This window comes from Etheostoma cragini, chromosome 1, assembly GCF_013103735.1.
Source record: "Etheostoma cragini isolate CJK2018 chromosome 1, CSU_Ecrag_1.0, whole genome shotgun sequence".
NCBI lineage: Eukaryota > Metazoa > Chordata > Actinopteri > Perciformes > Percidae > Etheostoma > Etheostoma cragini.
The window spans coordinates 28,261,589-28,269,301 of record NC_048407.1 but is presented as its reverse complement, the minus strand read 5'-3'; the positions used below and the strand labels follow the sequence as shown (position 1 = coordinate 28,269,301).

General features: G+C 40.2%; 1 long non-coding RNA gene across 1 annotated transcript; it reads right to left on the bottom strand.

Moving 5' to 3' along the window:
- Positions 1-636: 636 nt before the first annotated feature.
- On the bottom strand, positions 637-7,281 carry LOC117946777. Its single transcript, XR_004657100.1, has 3 exons — positions 7,271-7,281; positions 4,755-4,758; positions 637-703 (listed from the first exon to the last, which is right to left on the bottom strand). It is a non-coding gene; the product is annotated as an uncharacterized LOC117946777 (long non-coding RNA).
- Between the last annotated feature and the right edge of the window lie 432 nt (positions 7,282-7,713).

The following is a 7,713-nucleotide window of genomic DNA, read 5'->3' as shown; positions in this document are numbered from 1 at the left end:
CCAAATGTACAAAATAATCTACAGGTGCCTAATAAAGTGGTCTAGGCCATATTCCATTAGATCTTGGTCATCCAGCAAGACGTCTCATTTCACTTGTACACACTGCAGTTTTTACTTACAGATTTTAATTTTAAACTTGCAATGATTGATATTTTTGCCACTTTTTTTCATCTGAGAAAGTAGTTATGTCCAATTTAAATCTATTGTGTGTAGTTTCTGTTTCCCCCATGAGGAATTCATAGTAACTATTATTACTTTATTATTATATGTCATTTAACTGACGCTTTTATCCAAAGCGACTTCCACTTAAGTGCTTTCGACCGTGACGGTGCAAACTCCAGATAACAAGTAGTAAGTGCAAGTACATTTGCTTTGAAAGTGCAGCTTCAAGAAATATATGTTATACAGTATACACTGTATGTATGTATGTATATATATATATATATATATATATATATATATATCTGTATATACTGTATATATATATATATATATATATATATATACTGTATATATGTGTATGTGTACATCCTGACGTCAATAGGGAGCTCATTCCACCATTTAGTAGCCAGGACATTAAACAGGCAGGATTTTGTTTGGTGATTAGTTGTCTCTCGCTATGAGGTGGCCGCAAGCTGGTTGGTTGATGCAGAGCAGAGTGGGCGGGTTGGGGTATAGGGTCTAACCATGTCCTGGATTTATGCTGGGGCTAATCCATTTGTGGCCCTGTTTGTAAGTACTAGTATCTTGAAGCGGATGCAGGCAACAATTGGTAACCAGTGAAGAATATGGTGGAGCGGTGAAGTGTGAGAGAACTTGGGGAGGTTGAAGAGAAGACAAGTTGCTGCGTTCTGAAAAAGCTGCAGAGGCCGGATGGCACATGCAGGCCGGCCTTCAGGAGGGAGTTGCAGTGGTCTAGACGTGATGTGACTAGAGCCTGAATCACAACCTGAGCTACCTTCTGCGTTAGAGGGGGGCATATCCTTCTGATGTTATGCAGCATGTATCTACACAATCGGGCCTTATGTTGGCAGTAAAGAAGAGTTGCTTGTCAAGTGTCACACCCAGGTTTATAGCAGTCTGGGTGGGGACTACCGCAGAGTTGTAATAGTCAGGTCTTGGGGGGGAGACCCCTTCCCTGGAAGAAAAATTAGCTTATTTTTGCCAGGGTTGAGTTTCAGATGGTGTGTGGACATCCAAGAAGTAATGCCAGTCAGACAGGCCAAGATACATGCTGCTGATTGAGTTTCAAACTCCAGAAAGGAGAGAATTAGTTGTGTGTACGCTGCGTAGCTGTAATAAGAAAAGCTGTGCGAGTGAATGACAGACCCAAGAGAGTTGGTGTAAAGACGAGGGGACCCAGGACTGATCCCTGAGGAACACCAGTTTTGAGTGGGCAAGGTTCTGAGATAGATCCTCCCCAAATTACCCGGTAAGTTTGGTCTGTCAGGTAAGATGTGAGCAAAGAGAGTACAGAGCCTGACACTTTGGCTCTAAAATTACAAGATAGCAATACCTGTATCCGGGATATTTTGGCTTTACTTTTATACAGTGGGAGGACGTGGAGAAGCATTGTTTGTCTGTATACAGTCCATGGCTCTATAGTTATTTATAGTACAGTTAAATCAATGCAGTTCAGTAAAATATAATGGGTGGATATGAAATGTGGGACAACAACGGGATACAAACCTCGGTCTCCTGGGTGAAAGTCCTGTGTTGTTAACTTCCTTAGACGGCAATTTGGTCTTTAATACTTCTTGCTACCGTTGTCGTTCTTAATACTCTGTCATCTCACAGCAGTGCAGACACACTGCTGCCATGCCCGGTGTGTTTTTAGATACACTTTTTGCGTTGTATCCGACGCTGAGATCCACTGCCCAAGCGTCTGTATTTTACCAGTTAGGAGCGAGAACAGGTGGGTTTATCGCATTGGAGGGACCTCTTTTATCAAAGTAGTAATGTTATTATAAACATATTGGTTAGTGCAGCTTTAAGGCTTTTACAATGAGAAAATCATGTGGTCAATGCTCTATATACTGTGTAGTTAACTGCATTGGCATCCATAAGGGAACAATTACAATGCAATAAGGTAACCCCAATGTACTTTTAGCTACCTAAATTTAACCAGACCTTAAACGTAGAGGTTGCAGATCAGAAATTCATGTAAGTCATTTTGGAGTCTTTGAAAAACCCTCTTTCTTCTTTTGGTAAGAAGACTTTATCAATAAAACATGTTTGTATCACGCTGGTCCTTGCACTGAATGTTCAGGCAGTAATGATGTGTTCAATAAAACAATACATATAAAAAAAAGAGTCTGTTGTAGAGCAACAATGTTTTTACGTAGTTTAGTGTTGGAATGAGACAAAAATAGTAATCAAAGCAGTAGTGTAAAAATACATATTCTGCTATCTTTTTTCTTCTTTAGATGTTTTGTTGTTGTAGTAATGAACACAACTATCAGGCATTCTGTAGCCTTTTATTGGTGCAGGGCATTTTATGATAATGTGTCCACAGTGCAAGCCATTTCTTTATGTAATGCTTTGATAATGAACTGTATATATAACCCTCTGTTCTCCAAATTGTCATGCTTTTTAGGATGCAGCACGAAGCAGAGAGAGTCCTGTATTTCATTAGCTTTCAAGTTTAGACCTGGTAATTGAAATCCATTAGGGCGATCTAAAATGGATCTGATGGCAAATATAAAATTAATTTTTGTGAAAGCAGGGACAGGCCATTTAAGCAAATGTATATGTGTAAATGCCAGACAATGTGTGTATATGTGTGTGTTTGTGTATGTGTGCATGTGTGTGCAATCTGTGCATGCTTGCACAGCTAGAGAAAAAAAGGGGGAGAGAAGGTAAAGGGGGGAGACAGAGAAATAGTGAGTAAAAAAGACAGAGAGGGTGAACTGAGTGCAGTAATATCCATTAGATTTATTGTGGTGCAATTCCCAGTCCCTCCAGTTCTGCCTGAGGGGGACTGTATTACATTTCATCACAGTTTCATTTTCTCCTGCAGATGAGAAATGGGAGTTCTGTTGCAGTAATGTAGCATGTACGTGCTAAATCTCATCTCTAATAAAGTCAAACACATCACAACTCCTGGCACTTTTGCTACAGGTCCATGACAAACTGAAACACCATCTGTTATTGTATCAAGACCGGCTTATTAGAACATAAAAATCAAACACACCCAAGGAATAGGAATGAAGATAATGAATGCCGGAGGTAATAGAATGTGATGGGAGGATTGGCCTTAAAGGTGGGAGACGGGTCCTTGTGAATCAGTCACTTTATTCCCTGAGTGCAATAAATACACACTATACATTTCAGACAAACAGTGGCATCACACATTTACATTCTCCCAGACGCACAGCACAGAAACAGTTCAGCCGAGCCATAACTGGCCCCCTCAAAAAACAATTGCAGAAGGTCAGCTGTGTATAGTTGCATTTGTGATCTCATAAGGTTACAGGATTGAATATGGATTTACGTTTGCATTCAAATTACGCTTGCAAATTACACAAAAATTATAAATTGGTCTTTGGTTTATAGGCTTGTATGAGACTCATAAGCAAGTGTTAACTGTAACAATAAATTTGATAGCAGCGTTATCAAGTGCAGTATTTGCATCTGTTAGGGGTGCATGGTTGTGTGCTGAAATAATTGAACAGTCAAGTGACAAAAAGATTATAAACTATAATCTAATTATTTTTCAAGTAATGTGCATTAGCCTCATTCTTTTAGGGCCCTATCTTGCACCGGGCGCAGTGCGGCGCATGGCTAGAGGCAAGTGTCTTTGCTGTTTTAAGACCGATGCAGTGGTCAATTTCCCATCCTGTGCCCACGTCACAAATGCACCTGCACCCTTCTTTGTGCCCTTGGACATGCGGGTCTTACAGGTAGGTTTGTTCAGGTGAATTCAGGGCGTATTGCTATCTTGCGGCAGCAGAAAGCGATTGTGCCATGTGACCAACAAAAACCTGGTCTAAAGTCAGTCTTCAGCCTTGATTTGATTGATTGAACTAGAGAGTAGCAGCAGACCAGCAGTTATCTGGTTTTCTGGTTCAAGATATTTGGAGCATGGAAACTGAATGCTGCTTCCACTTGTTTAGTTCTGACTCTGGTGGTGTGGTTGAAAACCCGACTGGAAGGTATCAAAACTGTTGTTTAGCAACAAGAAAATGTTGAGTTGTTGAAAACAAACCTTTTTCAACGATTTATTTTACTAAAAAATGGAAGGTTTTATTTCGGGCTATACTTGCTCATTAGTGACCTGTCTGGATTGTTCTTTTTCTATAGAGGCTTGTGGGAAGATACTTGAAAGAAGAGACGTGTTTACAATCTGTAGAAGATCTGAAGCCAATCTGTATAGGATTTGAAGCCAAGCCACCAGGCTTTTAAGGTTAATCGTATGAAATTGTGTCATATTGAAATTAGTTTTGACTGGACACCTTGACAACACATATCCTGTACTTGTTATGAGGCACTGACTGTTTGTCTAACTTTCAGAATTTTGTCTTTGCAAGCCTTGGTAGATAAAAGTTTGGATGCTACTGGTACTGGAGGGTTTGTTAACCTATCAACAGTAGCAAACAAAAGCATGTTTATTATTATTGTTTATGGCAGAAATGTAAGAGAAGAAGGACTGCCTTGCATCCCTCAGTTCTAAATTATAAATGCAAAGTCTCTCTTTATAGGTGTTATAATGAACCTGGAGATTAGTTTTTGCCACCTGCATTCAGTTTTTCAACATTTCTTTTTTCTGTACTCACTTGTATGACAGGTCTTTTCTTAACAGAGAGGCTTTGACCTTAGTAGGAGCACTGGCGTCAATAACATTTGTAATTTTACAATTTAAACAATCTACAAGCTCAGTGTCGAGACCCCGGAGAGGGCAGGTGTGGAGGAGAAAAGCTGAATGAATGTTTCACTGTCCTGGGGGTTGTCAACATGTGTGTTAAAATCACCCACAAAAATTACACAATCAAAGTTAATACAGATTACACATCAGCAGCAAAGGGCCGCAAGTCAGACTCAAACTCCGTTGAAGAGTAACGTTGGCGCCCGCTCCACCAACTGATAAATCCGTGCGCCAACGATTTGCTACTTCTTTGTATTTTATATCATTGTATAATGAGCAGTTTGAAGGCTTCACATTGGGCTCTTAGAGCCTTTCATGTTGTATTTGCATGAAATATTTTACGGAAATGCAAGAAAAAAAGCAGTAATTTAAAAATCCTACTATCTCATTAATTGATAATGGAAATTATAAATTGGAGCCCTACAAGTGCACTTGACACAGTAGTAGTGGTATTAGCAGAATACCACTACTACTACAATAAGGGTGGTAGCAGTAAAAGTAACAGTAAAAGTTGGGGGAACAGTAGTGTTAGTAGTAGTAGTGCTGCAGCAGCAGTAGGGTTGAGAGTGTTAGTATGTAGCTTGCTGGCATTGGCCTCATAAAGCAGCTCATTAGCCAGCGGAGCAACAGGGCCAGTTGCTTTAGCTTGATATTGTGTGTCAGTGTGACATAGCTGACAACAGGTGGGGGATTATAATCATGGTTGCACTAATAATACCAACTGCTTAGTATATCGGTTACAACATAGACTATGGGCAATCACTGCCAAAAAGGGAGATGGCAAAGGCTGTGAAAGCAATGTTATTAACCTAGACTTTACTGTCTTTGTTTTATCTGGAGCAAATCCAGTCATATTTGATTTACAGTGAGAAATAGGCGTGAGGAAACTAAAGAGCTGTGGCAGTGGAAAGAAAAGAAAAGATAGTCGGGGTGAAAATCATTTTCTCTACTCTGCTTTGTCAATTTCAGAGTGCCATCTCCCAATAGTCGTTAAATAAGTTGTGTTGTTGTTTTAATTATCGATAGTAAAGCAATCTGTTCATAATTACAAACATTTGCTTGTGGCAATTACAAACAGGGGCTGGTAGCAGTTTAATTTTCCCGCTCTAATCTTGTCTGTAATTAGAGCACACACAAGCAGAGCACCGGAGTTGTTCAGCTCCAAGGCAAACAAGACAAGACTGAAATTCTTGTTATACCAAACTGCTGACTGCCTGCGGCACAGACTCGCCCGCCTTTGGTGTAAACATTTTGTACATTCTAATCCATTCGTTTAGCTTTACATTGCCATTGCACTGATGTGGCAAATTAAAAAAATCAAATGAAATTGGAAAAATATGTCATAATATTACACTCTTGCACCAACGGGGACTACATGTTCTGTTTATGCACATGAAAAAAAGTGAAAAAAGCTCATCTTAGATCATAACATCTATGTCAACATGAGCTGCAAAATTCATCTCAAGCAAGCTTAAACGGGGCTGTCATTATTTTAAAACTAAATCAAATCCAACCTGCTTTGACTTGCTGGATTTAAGGGCTTCACTTTACTGTGTGTGTGTGTGTGTGTGTGTGTGTGTGTGTGTGTTTGTTTGTGTGGCCATGTTTATCTTACAGCTTATATTCTTTTAATACAGTAGCAAAATATGTGCATTGTTAAAGCTTTGCATTATACGTTATAATCATTTGGAAGGGTGCCAGCTCATGAAACTCTCAGACTCATACAGTAAGTGACACCGTTAGCATTATAGAATAGACGTAATACACCTTTCCCTCCTCTTCCACAGAAGCATCGATGGACTGCCCATTAAGATGTGAGTTGGAGGCTCTTTTCCAAAAGTGTTTCACCGGTCCACAATCTATCCCTGGATCACAGTAAAGACAGGGCTGGTGTGTATGTAGGGGGGGTTTGACAAGGGGGGGAAATGTGTGTCTATCATTGATCTACTTGGAGTCTCCTCTCACGTGACAAGTACATGTCTAGAAATTGCTCTCCGAGGTCAACTTGGAGCTGTTGTGTCAAGCTGCACTGGGAACATGAGATGACATGGAAAACAAAGGGGGTGGGGCAATCAACGGTATCCAGGATTACGTGTGGAGCAACGTTCTTTTGTATTGTATGGCTACTGTATATTTTGGGATCAGTCAGGAGTTGGTTGAAGGAAAGATTGTGTTTTGAGTTTTAATGTAAGCACATGAATTGCAGCCATTTAAAGAAAGGAAGCTATTGCAAGTGCTCGTACATGTGCCAACACATATTTCCTCTCTGTCTTTCTTTCTCTCCCTTTTGCCGTAATAACTTTCACTATGACTACCACCTCTATTCCAGTCAGTTTAGGGCCCTTTTTCCTCTTAGATGAGGGGTATTAATTCCCTTCAGAGGCTGCTTGATGGAAGGCTAACAACATTTTATATTGTTGATACACTTCTGACTTGAGCTGCATGCTCTCAATTACAGATAAAAGATAGCTGGTAACCTGGTTACAAATGGGCTTTGCTGTTTAGATGATGTCAGGCACCTTTATCAAGTCAGGATGAAAATAGAAAAGGGGGCTGTCTGTGGACCCCTTCAGCTTCTTCCAGTGCTGATGTTATCCTCCTGTAAAGAGATGCTTAACTGCACATCCAGGTTGGCTCTGTGCCATTCCAATCTGGTCTAAGTGATTATCATTCATAATCATTCATTGCGTCTCTACAGGGACACTGACACCAGCTATCTGGGAGATTCTCCCCAGCCCAGTCAATTAAAAGACCAATCCGTAATTGTGGACCCCCTCTCGAGAGATTGTCACCCCAGTGAAGAAATGTTCCCTTTTTCTTTATTTTTTATTATCTCTACATACGTGAAT